Source organism: Anabrus simplex, chromosome 4 (assembly GCF_040414725.1).
Source record: "Anabrus simplex isolate iqAnaSimp1 chromosome 4, ASM4041472v1, whole genome shotgun sequence".
NCBI lineage: Eukaryota > Metazoa > Arthropoda > Insecta > Orthoptera > Tettigoniidae > Anabrus > Anabrus simplex.
In genome coordinates, this window is record NC_090268.1 from 418,227,458 (window position 1) to 418,245,635 (window position 18,178).

Below are 18,178 nucleotides of genomic sequence, written 5' to 3' on the forward strand. Positions count from 1 at the left end.
AAGTTAGGTACCATCGCGGCATTTGTCTGGAGGAGAAGTGGGGATGGCCGAGGTGGGAATCGAACCCACCTCTACTCAGTTCACCTCCCGAGGCTGAGTGGACCCCGTTCCAGCCTTCGTACCACTTTTCAAATTTCGTAGCAGAGCCGGGAATCGAACCCGGGCATCCAGAGGTGGCATCTAACCACACTAACCACTACGCCACAGAGGCGGACAAGAAAAATTTCTGATGCAGATATTGAACATGCAATATGACAGCAAATTACAGTTCTACGTACCGTACACTACACAGAGGAGTACAAGTCTCGTTTCTACGTCAAGGAAACGCTACGAGTAGCTCAGTTAAATCTAAGCATATAATTGTGAGAAAATCAAATAGGAACCGTACCAGATTAAGAACAACGATAGTTAAAATGAGAAGTAGGATACGGGTGATAATCAGAAAAATGTATAAGGTATCGGTACCTGAACTTCACCAAAAAGTAAACACAATTGAAAAGGACGGAAGAAATTGCCATTTAGCAGTTGCATTTCTGTTAGAGCAAATTCAATCACATGAGAAGAAAAAACGTGAAGTACGGTGAAACAACGCAAAAAAAAATTCAGCCCTCTGGCATAGAAAAGCGCCTATCGGCAATAGATTTCTGAGAACTTTGCACTGTCTAACACTATAACATCAGAAAACGCAGAAAATAGATAACGGTACATAGGATTTTCTAATGGAGAAACGGGCATAATATCATCCACCAAACAGCGGCTTCAGTACGACTGTGACAACATAAGGTGTGCGAAGGAAAAAGGTATCTTCCTTTCTTTCTTTTCCTGCCGCTTTTTCCCACACCTGTGGGGTCGCGGGTGCGAATTGCGTCGCACAAGTGGATTTGGCCCTGTTTTACGGCCGGATGCCCTTCCTGACGCCAACCCTCTACGGAGGGATGTAAGCACTATTGCGTGTTTCTGTGGTGGTTGGTAGTGTAGTGTGTTGTCTGAATATGATGAGGAGAGTGTTGGGACGAACATATACACCCAGTCCCCGAGCCAGAAGAATTAATCATAAACGATTAAAATCCCCGACCCGGCCGGGAATCGAACCCGGGACCCTCTGAACCGAAGGCCAGTACGCTGACCATTCAGCCAACGAGTCGGACAAGGAAAAAGGTATAATGGCTGATAATTGAAAGGTTTCTGGTAAAAACAATCAATGTCAAAAAATTGCTTGATGATGATGCTTGATGTTTAAAGAGGACTAACATCCAGATCATCGGCCCCGCACAAAGTACAAAAATGAGATATTAGTATAATGGGAATAAATAGGAATCTCATATCTCTATGCACATCACATCCTTCAAAATCGGTCATAGTCACCAAGTTACTGGGGCATGTTATATTGGTACTTTTGCGAAAGCGATCAATGTCAGTTGAGTTTCCAGCATGAATAACCATAGTCAGATGACATTGGTTGTTTCTGCTTCCAAGCCATAACATTTTCCGCCCTACTGTTGCATTATGTCGAAAATTGAGTGGGATCCCGAGTGCAGAGTAGCATGGCCATTAATCCCATTGTTGGAAGTACCGTATATTTTTCACCATCAAAGTTTCAGAACTTAAATGCATGCATTCCTTCAAGATCCAGAAAGTAGGCTGTTGTACACACAGCTGGAAGAGAGCCCAGAATGCGTTGGCGACATTGATGTAGATGAGCGTGAAAACAATGATGGGCGCATCAAGTGAAAACGTTCTAAAGAAAAATGACAGTGAGATATTTTCTTAATTCATTTTCAATACCATGTGATGTATAAAAGTTCGAAAACTAACAAGATTCTGTAACACATATACTATCATAAAGTTCAGTTTAACAAACTGTGATAATATTATTACTGAATTGAATATGCATTCGTAAGGAAATATTCTTCTGCATTATTTTTCTTCGTGGCAATTTCAGGCAAAAACAACCAGTGTCAGAGTATTTTACTGGAGCAATTTTAAATTTTCAACATTAAAATTTGTTAAATTTTTTTCGAACATTTTGCCAGGTTTCATTGCTGTACAGAATCACATTTAGACAGTATATTGTTTCTCCTTAAAATGTCATGTTTTTGGCAATAGTTGCTTTTTTCATAAACCCTTCATTTGGGTAGATGGTGAAACCTAACGTTATATATAACCGTAATCTGGATCAGTTTGTCGGGTTATCTGAGACAGAATTATAGGAAGCGGAGAGAAGTGACAACTCGCTTAATAGGCTTCTCGGTTTCGTATTCATAGGACTACCAACGCCATTCCACTTTCTTGTTGCATTTTACTTCACCCGACAATTGAAGGGTTCCCAGCTATATACTTTGACACTGAAAGTAATTTCCGAAATTTTGATGACAGGTTTGTGACTGAAATTTGTTAATGTATGCATGATGAAGGACTTGTGCGGCTGCAAAATGATGCCCAAAACTGTACATCATGATGACGAAACTAGCCCCTGTTTCTGAGTTTTGACTCCAACCACTTACTGAAGAACATACGCTCGTATTTACTCCAAACATATTGTTATCACAATAAGAAACAGATCCCTAAGAGCCACATAAAATATTTCTATGATATGCAGAAGGGAAGTTCTGTATCATTCGTTGGAAATTTAACCCTAAACGTCATCATCCCTTCAAACCTTCAAAATATGAACGCTCAGATAGCAATACATTTATTTTTGATTAGAGGTATGGCTCCTTTGAAGACGTTACATGTTGCTACCTCAGAGAAGGTTTCAGACTCGGAAGTTCTTCAGGAAACTGCCGAGTACGGTACATTGAAGTGATACTAAAAAGCACGACATCCCGGCACTCAGTGTATGCAACATCAAACAGTGTTTCTGTATTCGTGATTCGTGAAAACGTGCCGACAACGTGTTCACTGAATCAGACGACGAAGGAAAGCAATGGTTAACTTAAACTTTTATACCGTAAAGGAAACTATTCAGAAAACAGAGAAAAAGTCAGTAGAATCCACAAGGGGACATACGAAACTCTAGTTATTATGACAGAGTTAGTTTTCACAACATCTTCAGAAGGAATTTGACTAACGATGATAATTAAATTCTAAGTCACTTGCGAAGGAGGGGTGGTTTCAGTGATAACAGAGATCATTAACGAATCCTTGACATCTGCTACATTACCTAGTGAGCTAAAAGTAGCCAAAGTAGTTCCTGTCTTCAAGGGTGGGAATGGGAGGAATCCTAGTAACTATAGGCCTATCTGCATTCTCTCCATAATCTCCAAAATATTAGAAACTATTGTTAAAAAGAGACTTCTCACTTTTAAACAAAAATAATTTCTTTTACAATGCACAATATGGCGTTCGTGAGAACTCTAACACTGAAATAGCAACTGTAGATCTCATAAATCTGCTGCAAGAGTCAATAGATTTTAATAATTTTGTTGGTGGGTTGTTTATATATTTAAATAAGGCCTTTGATACAGTGGACCATGAAAGACTGTTAGCTAAATTAGAGAAAGCAGGAGTTCGTGGTGTTGCTTTGAAGTGAAAGATATGCAGGAAGACCTCAATACTCTGTGTTTTGGTTTCAAGCAAATAAATTAACAATTAATATGCAAAAGACTAATTATGTTATAATGACAAAACAAGGTCAGAATGAAATTCCACACAGTAAAATATATATGCAGAATTCTGAAATGAAACTAGTTAGTACTGTCAAATATCTTGGGTTGGTGATTGATAAGAACTTGAACTAGACAGACCATGTTGAATACATTAATAAAAAGACCACGCCTCTTGCAGGAATTTTAAAGAAACTTAGTTATCTTATCCCACAACATCTTCTAAAAGAGATCTACTACTCTTTAATTCATAGTCACCTACAATATTTCAATGTAATCTGGATGCGTTGTAAGAAGTCTGACTTGAATGAGTTAATGGTAGACAAAATAGAGCTGTTAGAAATATACTTAATCTTCCCTACTAAACGCCAATAAAATATCTATACCTAAGTGCTAAAATACCACCCCTAAGCATGAGTACAGAATTCAGTACAGCTGTACTCATGTATAAAATAAAACATAAATTTATACACCATAACACTACATATACTCTGAATTCTGACAACCATCCATATAGTACTAGGCACGTAAATGACTTTGCCTTCTACAATGTTCGCTCTCATAAATCTGGTATAAACAGGTTGAAGTTCTCTGCGATCCAGTTATTTAATAACATCCCTGTGGAAGTAAAAGCAGCACCAACTTTGGCAAAATTCAAACAAAGAGTCAAGCATTATTTTTGGGAAAGGTACAGTGCTGTTTAAATCAAAATATCAGTTGTCATTTAAGTCGTTCTCCCAAACAATCTTGCAAACTGTCCGGAACTATTCTGGTACCTCTGTAACTTTCATGTTATGCAAATGTAAATACTCTGTAATCTGTTCTTGTACCTCTGCAACTCTGTGTTATGTATATGTACTGTAAATACTCTGTAAACAATTCTTGTACGTCTGCAACTTTTATGTTATGTAATTGTAAATAATCTGAAATCTATTCTTGTACTTTTGCAACTATTATGTTATGTAAATAAAAATACTCTGTAATCTATTCTTGTACATTTGCAACTTTCATGTTATGTAAATGTATATACAGTCAGAAATAATTCTCTGTAATCCTCATATTGATAATGTACATATTTTATGTATTGTATGTGTTTATATGCTCAACCATTTACTAATAATCGTATATACACAAACTATATTTTGATGTGTAAGTGCCCGCCAGTATGTAATGTTCTATACAATTCCTATGTATGAGCCTGCAGGCTCGTTGGAATTAATTGAAATGAATGAATGAGTGACATGTAGAGTGTGACATGGACTAGGTATGCAATTGAAAGTACATACAAAACAGGCGTGATAAACACTTCGGATTCATCGAACGTGGAAGGCAGACTTTTCATTGTTTTAATTTCCCCACGCAACATTCAGTAAAAAAAAAAAGGATGTCGGAAAAATAACCAGCATTCCAATTCCCAATGAAGTCTTGTTGCTTCTGGATGATCCCCTGTAAGGTAAGCATTAAATATTTCTTGTTAATGCCATTGTAGAGGGAATAAGGGAACTTATCACCACTATAGAAAAGAGGAAAACCGAAAACCTTGGCCATACACTGCATCATAACAAATTCCTCACGACCATCCTGGAAGGAAACATTCCGGGGAAGAAGAGAAGAGGAAGACAGGGGAAGAAATATGTGGATTCCGTGATGGATAGACTGAATTTCAAGACACATGCTTATGGTACTTGAAACCGCTCCTCAGAGCAGAGACAAATGTGGTTCCAGTGACAAGGCCTTGTCTTTAGGATAAGAATGAATGAGTAGTTGTTAATTGGTTCATCGAAACACCTACAATGTATCTATACCGGTATTTAGAAAACCGTTACCATAAAATTCCTCCCCTGTGAGCCATGTGATCTTGTCGCAGCGGGGAGGCTTGTGTGACGCAATGGAGCGGGTAGCCGAACCGTAGATGTAAACATATCGGATGGGAATCTGTCGAGAGACCAGTCTATCGAATGGTTCACCAAAAGGGGTATGTATGTTGGGTATTCAGCCCAAAGGCTGATTTGATCCTCTACAGCTCCACCAACAGCTGACATAGACAGCCTAGGTGTCACTGAAGAGGCATACTAGGGAAATGAGGAGTGAGGTAGTTTCCTGTTGCTTTCCTCACTGAGTGAGAAGTTACTATTACAAATCAGTCTGCCATGCCCACTGAAATGCATGCACCAACCGACCCTATTAGCGATATTTTCACACAATTCATAACAGGGACTGACTGCATAAGGAACGGTATTACTAGAATCGCTCATACCTCTGTCACTTTCATATTGTCAAAGCCAAGGATGAGACTTAGATAGGTCAATGAATGTAACAAATTTATTCTAGCACATACCAGAAGACATAGTGCACTGTAAACACTAGATCCTGCCAGCAAAGGCATGCATTGAAAGGGGAGTAGCAGATTTTCGAAAGTTGCAAGGGCGGCAGTCTAGAAGATTGACTGATATGGTCTTGTAATAATACTTATCATGGCTTAGCTGTGTTGATACTGCTACACGGTTGAAAGCGACGGGAAACTGCAGCCGTAACTAACTCCCGAGGACATGCAGGTCTCTCTGTATGAATGATATACTGATGATGGCTTCCTCCCGGGTAAAATATTCCGGAGGTACAATAGACCCCATTCGGATCACCGGGTGGGGACTACAAGAGAGAAGCAATCAGGAAGATGGGTACTGACATCTACGAGTCGGAGCGCGGAATGCCAGAAATTTGAATCGCTGTGGTAGGTTAGAGAATCTGAGAAGGGAGATGGATAGACTAAATTTAGATATAGTTGGTATAAGTGAAGTACGTTGGCAGGAAGAGCAGGATTTCTGGTCAGGCCACTACAGAATTATCAACACAAAATCAAACAGGGGAAATGCAGGAGTAGGTTTAATAATGAATGAGAAAATAGGGCAATGGGGTAAGCTACTATGACCAGCATAGCGAAAGGATAATTGTGGTCAAGATAGACACCAAGCCAATGCCCACCACAATAGTGCAGGTCTATATGCCTACTAGTTCAGAGGATGATGAAGAAATTGAAAGGATATATGACGAGATAAAAGATTTTATACAGTATGTAAAAGGTGGTGAGAATCTAATTGTGGTGGGAGACTGGAAAACAGTGGTAGGCCAAGGAAGAGAAGGCGATACAGTAGGGAATTCGGATTGGGACAAAGGAATGAAATGGGAAGCGTCTGGTTGAATTCTGCACTGATCACAATTTAGTCATTGCTAACACTTGGTTCAAACAAGACCGACTCCAATCTTCAGACCTTAATCTACTCTTAATCGTTCAAAGATGGCGAATCGAGTAGCCGGAATTGTTGGAAATGTGGGTTTGTTTCGGTTTGTTGTTATCGTATGTACTCGGTGTAATTTTATTAAATTCGACGATAAATGTTAGTTTCTTTGTAGAATATAAGTGTGCAAGTGTATTTATATGAGTCAGTGGGTACATAGGACCTGTAATTATACGCGGTAATGTGAGAATGTGCTTGTTTTGATTGTGTTTTTTACTCATTAAAAACATGAGTGCACTAGGTGGACCAGTTTTTTGTCTAACTATGGCAATGCCTCTCATACAATTATTCTTAAGTTTCCTACGGAATGGAACATTAGAAGAAAAATCGATTAGGAATATACATCGTGATTATTTTGAAGTCCATGGCAAAACCGTAGCGTGCATATATCATTTTGGGAATAAGTCTGAGGTTAGGAAATCCAGATCTCTACTTCCAAACTATTCGTGTTCCTCGAAAAATATTAACTTAGATAGAATATAATTGATATTGTGTTATTCCGTCAGTGTCTATGTGCTTCAATTTGTCTAGTGATTTAGATGCAAGTGTATTTTACAATAATCTGTGCTTTGCCTGCGGTAATGTTTGGCTGGATCTTGGAGTATAGCAAAACTTAAAAGGGTGAGAGATGGAGCAATCTGTATACTGTTACACAAAAGAAATAGTGACTTAGAGGGATTAGCCGGGTTTGTAACGTAGGGTTTTACACTACCAACACCTTCCGATTCATGCTGTGGCTATCTGTTATCAAGCAGACTGCGCCGAACTGAAGCACGTGCATGTGGTTAAATATCAATGTTTAGTCAATAGAGTTTTTGCACTCATGTTATTTAATGGGTAAAAACCTATTAGCCTATATCTTTAGTGTCTGAACGTTTCATTACTAAGATTACTATCATTCTGTGAAGTGCTGCTATGCCATATGTCAACATTATATTAACGTTATGTTAACATAATAATTTCGGGTGTACTTGATCTGAGTGACACCGAGCTCGATAGCTGCAGTCGCTTAAGTGCGGCCATTGTCCAGTATTCGGGAGATAGTAGGTTTGAACCCCACTGTCGGCAGCCCTGAAGATGGCTTTCCGTGGTTTCCCATTTTCACACCAGGCAAATGCTGGGACTGTACTTTAATTAAGGCCGCTTCCTTCCCACTCCTAGACCTTTCCTGTCCCATCGTCGCCATAAGACCTATCTGTGTCGGTGCGACGTAAAGCAACTAGCAAAAAACTAGCAATGATGTGAGTGACTCAGACGGTTAAGGCGGTGGCCTTCTGATCCCAAGTTGGTAGATTCGATCCTGGCTCAGTCTGGTGGTATTTGAAGGTGCTCAAATACGTCAGCCTAGTGTCGGTAGATTTACTGGCACGTAAAGGCAATACTGCAGGACTAAATTTCGTCATTTCGACGTTTCCGAAACCCGTAAAAATGTAGTTAGTGGGACGTAAAGCCAATAACATTATTATTTCTGGTGCACTTCCCATTCAGTGGGTGGTGAATTAAAGAAACTATGCACCACTTCAAAACTAAGGCAACAAGTTGTGTTTCACAGTTCTCACGAGAGCGAATAAATCTAGGAATTTCGCAACTTAGTTTATTTTGAAATATTCAAAATGATGCTAGAAATATCATTTTAACAGTTTCATCACGTATTTTCATCTATCCAGCGAAGTGAAGTCTAAGAGGAAACGTAATTTGACGAATTGACATGTCTAAATAATCAGATTGTTGGTCTCTTTTCTATTAGAATATATGCGATTCTAGTTGATTATATGTGATGCGTAATTATTGGCGAAATGTTTTCATTCGTGTAAAAGTGATTTTCCCTACGATGTTACATTTATCATATTAAATTACCGCCGTTCCTGAGAATTAGAGTCGGTCTTGGTTCAAACACCACAAACGACGGCTGTATACATGGACGAGACCTGGATACACTGGAAGGTATCAAATAGACTTCATTATGATTAGGCAGAGATTTAGAAACCAGGTGTTGGTTGCAAGACTTTCCCAGAGGCAGACGTGGATTCTGACCACAACCAGTTGGTCATGAAATGCCATCTGAAGTTCAAGAAATTGAAGAAAGGAAAGAATACAAGATGATGGAATGTAGAAAAGTTGAAAGAAAGGAGTGTGATGGATTGTTTCAAGGAAAATGTTGCACAAAGACTAAATGGAAAGGCTGAAGGAAACACAGTAGAAGAAGAATGGACATTCATGAAGAATGAGGTCGGTAGGGCTGCTGAAGAGGTGTTAGGAAGAAAGGAAAGATAAACTAATAGTCAATGGATAACTCAAGAGGTACTAGATCTGATCGATGAACGACGAAATACAAGAATGCAAAAAATGAAGAGGGCAGAAAAGAATACAGGCGATTAAAAAATGAAGTGGATAGGAAGTGCAGGGCAGCTAAGTAAGAATGGCTGAAGAAGAAGTATGTTGAAAGTTTTTGTAACGCTACTCTTTTGTCGGAAATCACCCAGAACAAATCGAGCTGCTTTTCTTTGGATTTTTCCAGTTCTTGAATCAGGTAATTCTGGTGAGGGTCCCATACACTGGGACCATACTCTAGTTGGGGTCTTACCAGAGACTTATATGCACTCTCCTTTACATCCTTACTACAACCCCTAAACACCCTCATAACCATGTGCAGAGATCGGTACCCTTTATTTACAATCCCATTTATGTGATTACCCCAGTGAAGATCTTTCCTTATATTAACACCTAGATACTTACAATGATCCCCAAAAGGAACTTTCACCCCATCAACGCAGTAATTAAAACTGAGAGGACTTTTCCTATTTGTGAAACTCACAACCTGACTTTTAGCCCCGTTTATCAACATACCATTGCCTGCTGTCCATCTCACAACATTTTCGAGGTCACGTTGCAGTTGCTCACAATCTTGTAACTTATTTATCACTCTATAGAGAATAACATCATCCGCAAAAAGCCTTACCTCCGATTCCACTCCTTTACTCATATCATTTATATATATAAGAAAACATAAAGGTCCGATAACACAGCCCTGAGGAACACCCCTCTCAACTATTACAGGGTCAGACAAAGCTTCACCTACTCTAACTCTCTGAGATCTATTTTCTAGAAATATAGCAACCCATTCAGTCACTCTTTTGTCTAGTCCAATTGCACTCATTTTTGCCAGTAGTCTCCCATGATCCACCCTATCAAATGCTTTAGACATGTCAATCGCGATACAGTCCATCTGACCTCCAGAATCCAAGATATCTGCTATATCTTGCTGGAATCCTACAAGTTGAGCTTCAGTGGAATAACCTTTCCTAAAACCGAATTGCCTTCTATCGAACCAGTTATTAATTTCACAAACATGTCTAATATAATCAGAAAGAATGCCTTTCCAAAGCTTACATACAATGCATGTCAAACTTACTGGCCTGTAATTTTCAGCTTTATGTCTATCACCCTTGCCTTTATACACAGGGGCTACTATAGCAACTCTCCATTCATCTGGTATAGCTCCTTCGACCAAACAATAATCAAATAAGTACTTCAGATATGGTACTATTTTTTTTTTTTTTTTTGCTAGGGGCTTTACGTCGCACCGACACAGATAGGTCTTATGGCGACGATGGGACAGGAAAGGCCTAGGAGTTGGAAGGAAGCGGCCGTGGCCTTAATTAAGGTACAGCCCCGGCATTTGCCTGGTGTGAAAATGGGAAACCACGGAAAACCATTTTCAGGGCTGCCGATAGTGGGATTCGAACCTACTATCTCCCGGATGCAAGCTCACAGCCGCGCGCCTCTACGCGCACGGCCAACTCGCCCGGTGATATGGTACTATATTCCAACCCATTGTCTTTAGTATATCCCCAGAAGAGCTGCTCGACTAAGTGGTATATTCCGAGCTGTCAGCAGAGAGATGGCGTGGAATGACATTAGTAGACAAATAAGTTTGAATGGCGTTTATAAAAGTAGGAAAGATCACAATATGAAGATAAAGTTGGAATTCAAGAGGGCAAACTGGGGCAAATATTCATTTATAGGAAGGGGAGTTAGGGATTGGAATAACTTACCAAGGGAGATGTTCAATAAATTTCCAATTTCTTTGAAATCATTTAGGAAAAGCAACAGATAGGGAATCTGCCACCTGGGCGACTGCCCTAAATGCAGATCGGTATTGATTGATTGATTGAACATGCTGCTCACCAAAGATACTGATGCTGGAGGTCAACGCACCAACCGTGCTAAGGAAGTTAATAATAATAATAATAATAATAATAATAATAACAACAACAACAACAACAACAACAATAATAATAATAATAATAATAATAATAATAATAATAATAATAATAATAATAATAATAATAATAATAATAATAGTACCGGGAGGTACACCCCAACGCCGCGCATTTAAATCTTGCGCCTAAAAGAACTCCTCTACTGGTGAAAGTGGACCAACTTATAAATTTACTCAGAAGATGTCACCACAGTAATTTGACGTAATTTTGTTATTGTGAAGTTTCCTGTACTGTGTGAATTTCTACTTGTTTTGTTTGCCATTCATCAAGAAGTTTGGACAGCCTTCCATAGATGTCACTACAAAAATCTATGATCATGCATCCTGGTGCGAAGTGGAAGAAATTTTGATCTGAAGAAGTTTTCTTTCCGCCAGTTTTGAATTTAGCCAATCACGAATTTCTGTAATTAATTTTCAACCTATCAAAATCTTCTTCATCCATTTGGAGTGTAACCTTTCAAATTGACTAATAAATTGGGAGGGTGTGGCTGGTTTATTCGTGAAAGGTCTCGAACTTTGCCCGAGAGTTTATAAACTGCGGATTCTCTTGTCTCCTGGCCATTGGATCGTCATCTAACTAAGTGTGTGTGTCAAGCAGGAGGCGGGAGGCGCCTCTTTCATCAGGCAGCAGTACACCGAAAAGGTTAATTGCCATATAACATCTTTATTTCTTGCTGGCTCCGCAGTTTAACCCGAGGGAAAGGTTCGAAACTTAAACAATGTAACCACCATCTCTAAAATGTAAATCTCCTTTCGGCTCATGTAAAAATTTCATAAATCTTTAACTGTAAACCGGGGATAGAGAGTGATATACCCTCTCGAGCTCCCCTTCATCTTGGTTTGTGGTGCCACATTTGTTTCTACAATGTATTAAAGTTATCTCCATCCGCTCTACCTCAGTAGTTTGGGATTAGCCCCTGTTCCGTTGGCCAAGTGCCCTATAGGTCTTTAAATCTTTTTGGAGCTCAATCTTCGACTCCATTCAAGTTGTACTCGGGCCGTTTATTTAACCTGTTCTTTTTCACTAAGGCCCCGTAGGTTGGGTACTAGATACCTCTGTGCAATAAGATTTCTATTTGTAAATAGTGCCTTGTAAGGCCAGTGATTATTAGATTTTCTTCTTGTGTTGCCTTGAGTAGGCTTGGAATACTGAAAGCACCTTAGCTCTTTTTTAAGTGTTGTAAAAGTGCCTCTGGGAGGCCTGGTATTGTAGTTTAAGGAGCAAGTGCTCCATGTATCAGGGGATTTCTGCCCTTGTGTGAATTTGTGAGCTTTGTAAATTTGGGGTAGGAGCTCAAGAAATGTAAAGCTAGGTTTTTAAAGCCCAAGAGAGTTAAATTTCTGAAATCTCGGATTTTCCTAAGTCTTGTTTCTAAATTGCCACGTAATTGTTATCTCACTAAAGTAGTTAATTTTTATTGTTTTTCAAAAATATAACTTTCAGTTAAGTTTTAAAATTATTTTCTTGACATTGTAGTTAGACCATTCATCCCGGCACCTTCTTTCACCTCTGCGTTCCACGGGTAACCCCGGAATAATAATAATAATAATAATAATAATAATAATAATAATAATAATAATAATAATAATAATAATAATAATAATAATAATAATAATAATAATAAACGAAGCAACTGAAAGTGAAAGTGGCCAAAATGGCAACACCTTAAATGCTCGGATCTGACGAACGGTGCATATGACATAGCGAGAGGAAATAACTGCAAGCTAACGTGGTTATGTATTGAATGTAAACTAAAGATAACAAATGTAGCAGACACGGAACAGTATATCCTGAAAAAGATATCAGATAATATGCAATATTTGATAGAAAACAAGAAGACAAGCCTTATAAGTTAAATAGCATAAGAAATATGCAATGCTCTTGGTAGAGATATAGAAAAAATTCTAGATTTAAAATAATGAAATATAAAGAGACGAATTAAAATGAGTTTCGCCTCTTGAGTCCCGAGATTCAAGTCTAGGGTAGAAATAATTTTCAGTGATAATTTCATGTTAATTAGGAGGCAAATAAGGGAAGAATACCATTTTTCATTTTTAACTTCTTTACTTTTGGAAATCTGCATGGTACACATATGTGTACCTACCTCGGGTTTAGTCCTTAGTAAAAAAGAAAATCATAACGCTGAATTGTTTACAAATGAAGATTTATTTTGGCTTACTAATTCCATGCAAACTTAACAGATACACTATATTGATGAAATATTTGTTATTTAGTCTAAAATAGTTTAATGAATGAACAAGAATGTCTACAGCTTTGGTCCATTCCAGCAACAATATGCTTCATGGAATTTTAAAACTTGTTTTTCATGGTATTTCATAAAACAATTGTTTTTCAGTACACGTAGATACAAGTCAAATTTTTCTTGATTTTTTCATCCATGTAACCTGGAAGAGGTCCGATTATATCATACCGTAACTCGGAAACCACCTTTACGCTATATCATTTTTGGAGCATCTTTGTCTGAAGAAATTCTATCCACATCAGTCATTTGCAAGACTGGAAGAAAGACGTTTTCCAGGAGAATGAAAAGGTCCACTAAACTTCATCAGAACTGAAGTAATGTGTAGTCTGTACCGAAGAAGAGATAGCATCAGCTTCCTTATCATCACCACTTCCAATGTCCGGTTCCATGGCTAAACGGTTAGCGGTCACAGGGGTCCCGAGTTCGATTCCCGGCTGGGTCGGGAATGTTAACCATCACTGGTTAATTTCACTGGCACGGGGATTGGGTGTATGTGTCGTCTTCATCATCATTTCATTCTCGTCACGACGCGCAGGTCACCTACGGGGGTCAAATCAAAAGACCTGCACCTGGCGAGCCGAACATGTCCTCGGACACTCCCGGTACTAAAAGCCATACGCCATTTCATTTCATTTACCACTTCCAATATCAAATACTGCTGGCTCCGTAAAATCAGTTTCAAGACCATTGTCTCCATCGATGTCACTAATGTCACTTTCCATCAGACAGTCATTAATATCCGCATCAGTCTGGAGTACATATTGTACCAGGAATGCCTATGGCCTGGCACATTGCATTTTTAATTCGTAATTTATTAATGAATTGTTTGCTTTAACATTTGGAGACAGCTTGCCGAGCGAACATTCGAGACTCAGTTGCTCGCTACAGGAGTGAGAGAAACAGCGCTACGTCACAGGCAGAGAACCGGATGGGTGACGTAATCGCCACATGCTGCAGACCCACCCGTCTAGAATGGTCTCGATGCATTTTAATATCTGCTAAACGCCGTAATCTGCAAAAATATGGAGTACACCAGCATGAAGCTCGTATTTGAAAAGTAAAGAAGCCAAAATTTGAAGGAAATCCACCTAATAGTTTCCGGGATATTAAGATGGAAATAAAACATATTTTCTTCGCTTTAAGCAGCGAGCCAGCCAGCCTTCAGTATATAAGAGTATCGCTTCGCTGAGTACAGGTAGAGGACGACCTTGAATGTTGTAGCGGAAGGACGTATGTGCCTCTCGCTCCGCTGTCCCTCTCCTCTCACCGAGATCTTCGAGGGACTACACTACCTGCCCCAAACGGTTACCGCATCTCCGTACCTAGGGTTAGTTAGGGAACTCTGTGGTCCAGGGACCCGCCGCTTAAAAAGGATCATCCCCCGGCCACTAGCTCGCATTAGGTGTCCACACACCAACACACACAGGACCAGGCTCATTCTTTCCGAAAAAGCGGTTTGTCCATGAGCCTGGTACCTCACAGACATTCGTCGAACTTCAAGAACTGACGGAGAGTGAGGGGCTGCCCTTCTCACGGCACCCCAAACACTCAGAGGCCGTCAAACCATCAGCGGAGGGCAAAGCGCAGTTCTCACTGCGCTCCCCACCCCCGCCAACCACACCTATAATGGTAGGACTGTCCAGCCCCCCTGGCAGTACGCAACAATATATTAATGGATAATATATGTGAACTCTCACTAGGGCTACACACACCAAGCGTGCATAGCATGTCACTAACGGCCCTCGTTCCTGTCAATGACCCGGCCGAGCGAGAGCCGGGGGCGACCCACCGTTGCACGTGCTCCGAGACCGAGGAACGAAATGCGCCGGAGGAGCAGCGAGCTGACTTCACCCCTGACTCGCAGCAAGTAAACTTGACGTGCGACGTTGACCTGATGGGGCACGCCACACAACGCTATGCGTGCACCACCACCACCAACACAACCACCACTACGACAACTCCAATAACAACCCCGTCAGTACCCGCCAGATCGCACATACCGGTACAGCCACTCCCCACTCGGCCGGCCGGCTACCGAGCTGATCCCCTAAACAAGAGCAGGCGGCGCCTGCATTGCGTGACGTTGTGTAAGGGCGAACGGGAACCGGGGCTAAGCCCCGAAGTGCCGGAACCTGAACACGGAAAGGAAGAGTCGCATGACTCCACTGAGCCAGCGACTGAGGAGCAACATAAACTGGAGGCTACCTCTCCCCCAACATAAACCGCACTCTCAAACCCAACCCAGTGGTCAGGCAGCCGGACGCCGGGAAAGCGTGACCCAGTTCCACTAACCTGAGCGAAGAGGCAGCGCAAAAGGGAAAGAAAGAGAAGAAACTTACTCGGCGGATGGCGCCAGCTAAAGGCTTACCCCCACCCGTGCGAACAAGAAACTCGGACTCAGGCTCGAATGGGGCTCAACTGGTGATGGACAAATCAGGTACATCCCCGGAAGCCGAGTCCGAAAGCTGTGAGGAAGAGGAACTCTGCGAGCACGAGGTTATCGAACCCGTGGTCCCAGCCACCCAGCCGGGAAACCAGGGTGACGGCCTCAGGGAGGCTAAAGGGAGGAAGAAGGGGAAGGAGAAAGGCAAAGAACACCAGCCCCTGAGCCGCAAGTCTCAGAAAGGCGGAGTACGCAAACCAAGTACCAGAGACGACAGTAGCACCGAAACATCTAACGGCCCAACACAGCCATAGTACACCACACACAAGAGGCAGACTCGGCAGAGCCCACCTCAACCACCACAACAAACAAAACCAACCACCCGTAAGGGGTCAACCCCTCCACCCCTTACGGTCTACTCCAAGAACACGAAGACACTTGAAATGGAGCTCCTCAAAAAGCTACCGCATGAGCAGAGAAATTATTACTTCTCTAGGCCGAGAGTAGACGCACACGAAGCGATCCGGCTGCACATGACGAGCTTTGAGTGCTACGAAATTGCTATCGGAGTGCTAAAAGGGCTGAATATTAATTTTGTAAAAGTATTGCCCAACAGGACCCTCACAAACGGAAGTAATGCGAACGAAATCCAGCTAGCAATGAAAGCGCAGGATATCCCCGCATTTTCCGTAGTGAGGATGAGAACAGGGAATATGCCAGCCAAAGGCAACCTATTCCCAGTTGCCGTGGTGGAGACCCCAGGAGCGGACAATCTGCGGAAGATGCGATGTTCGCGAATGTGGTGGTGTCAGTCGAGCCGTACCGCCCCACAGCCACTGGCCCCCAATGTAGAGTGTGCCAGAGGCATGGCCATCCAGGGCCGGCCTACCGACTGGAGCCCAGATGCCGCAGATGCGCCGCCCACACTTGCCTCGCGACTGCCCCCACGGCAGCGATCCCGCGTACACTAAGTGAGCTAAGAGCGAGGGGAAACACGTGGCTAATTTTAAGGAATGTCCCAACCGCAGGGAATTTGAAGCCGCTTATCAAGGCAAAGGGCCAAAGGGTGACAAGCGTGGCGACCCTAAAGCCCAAGCGGGCCCCTCAGGCACAGGCGTTTCACGCAAAAAGTAACCAGGCCCCTCAGGTAAAAAGGACCCCTCAGGTCCCGCAGGCCCTTCAGGCACAAAGGTCCAAACAGAAGGTTCATCAGGCAAGCAAGGCCCTTCAGGCGGAGGTATTTTAAATTTCAAGCCAACACGGGCAGCGGGCAAACACAACCCCGGGCCCTCAGCCCAACCAGACCCTACCACCGTCCAAGTCAAGACTTCCAACACCAATAGAAACAAGGCCCAGCCCCAAAAAACAAACAAAAGGCAGGTTAAGTCCACGCAAGCTCCCCCCTAGCTGCCACAGGGCCCACCCCCACCCCCACCCCCCGCGGTAAACCTGCCGTTAGCAAACCAGCTTCCGCACCACCGCCCCCAACACCCGCCACCTACACCACATCAACCCTGCCACCTACACACTAAACATTGAATCAGGTACGGCAGCCATAAAGGGAACATGGCAGGAAGGGCGTTCAAGGGAACGATAGAAGAAATCCTGAAAACCATCTTCCCGAACTTGAACCCCACGGAAATCATAACCACTGGGATTTTGATAGCCAAAATGCTCACATTCCCCTGGCTAAGGGACCTGGCTAATGCGATCTCTGACCTCCTGACCCAAGATGTCTGAACAACACAATAATAATAATAATAATAATAATAATAATAATAATAATAATAATAATAATAATAATAATAATAATAACACGCAGGGGATTCGAGTATTAATATGGAACTGCCAGGGAGTCAGGTCCAGAAAATTCGAACTCGAAGCCTTTACACGTAACACTCCTAACAGAAACCTTCCTCCCATCGGGGAAGTTCACCATAAGAGGCTACAAATTACAAAGAAGCGACAAGGCTAATAGAGTCGGAGGGGTGGCAGTTCCGGTAAGGAAGGCATTAAACATATGGAACTAGACTCACCAGAGCTGGTCGAACTGGAGACATGCGGAATTGCCATGCCAGTACGAGGAACACTCATTATTGTCATATCAGCATACTCCAGACCGAAAAGACTAAAAACACAAGACATCGACGCGGTACTAAGGCTAAATCGAAACACGGTTCTAGGAGGAGACCTAAACTCCAAACACGCCTGCTGGGGCTGCCTGAGACCTAACTCAGCAGGCACAAGACTGTACAACCATATGTTATCCCAGGACTATGTGGTAAGAGCCCCCGCGAACCCACGTTCCTAGCGACAAACGATCAGGTCTCCGATATACTAGACATAGC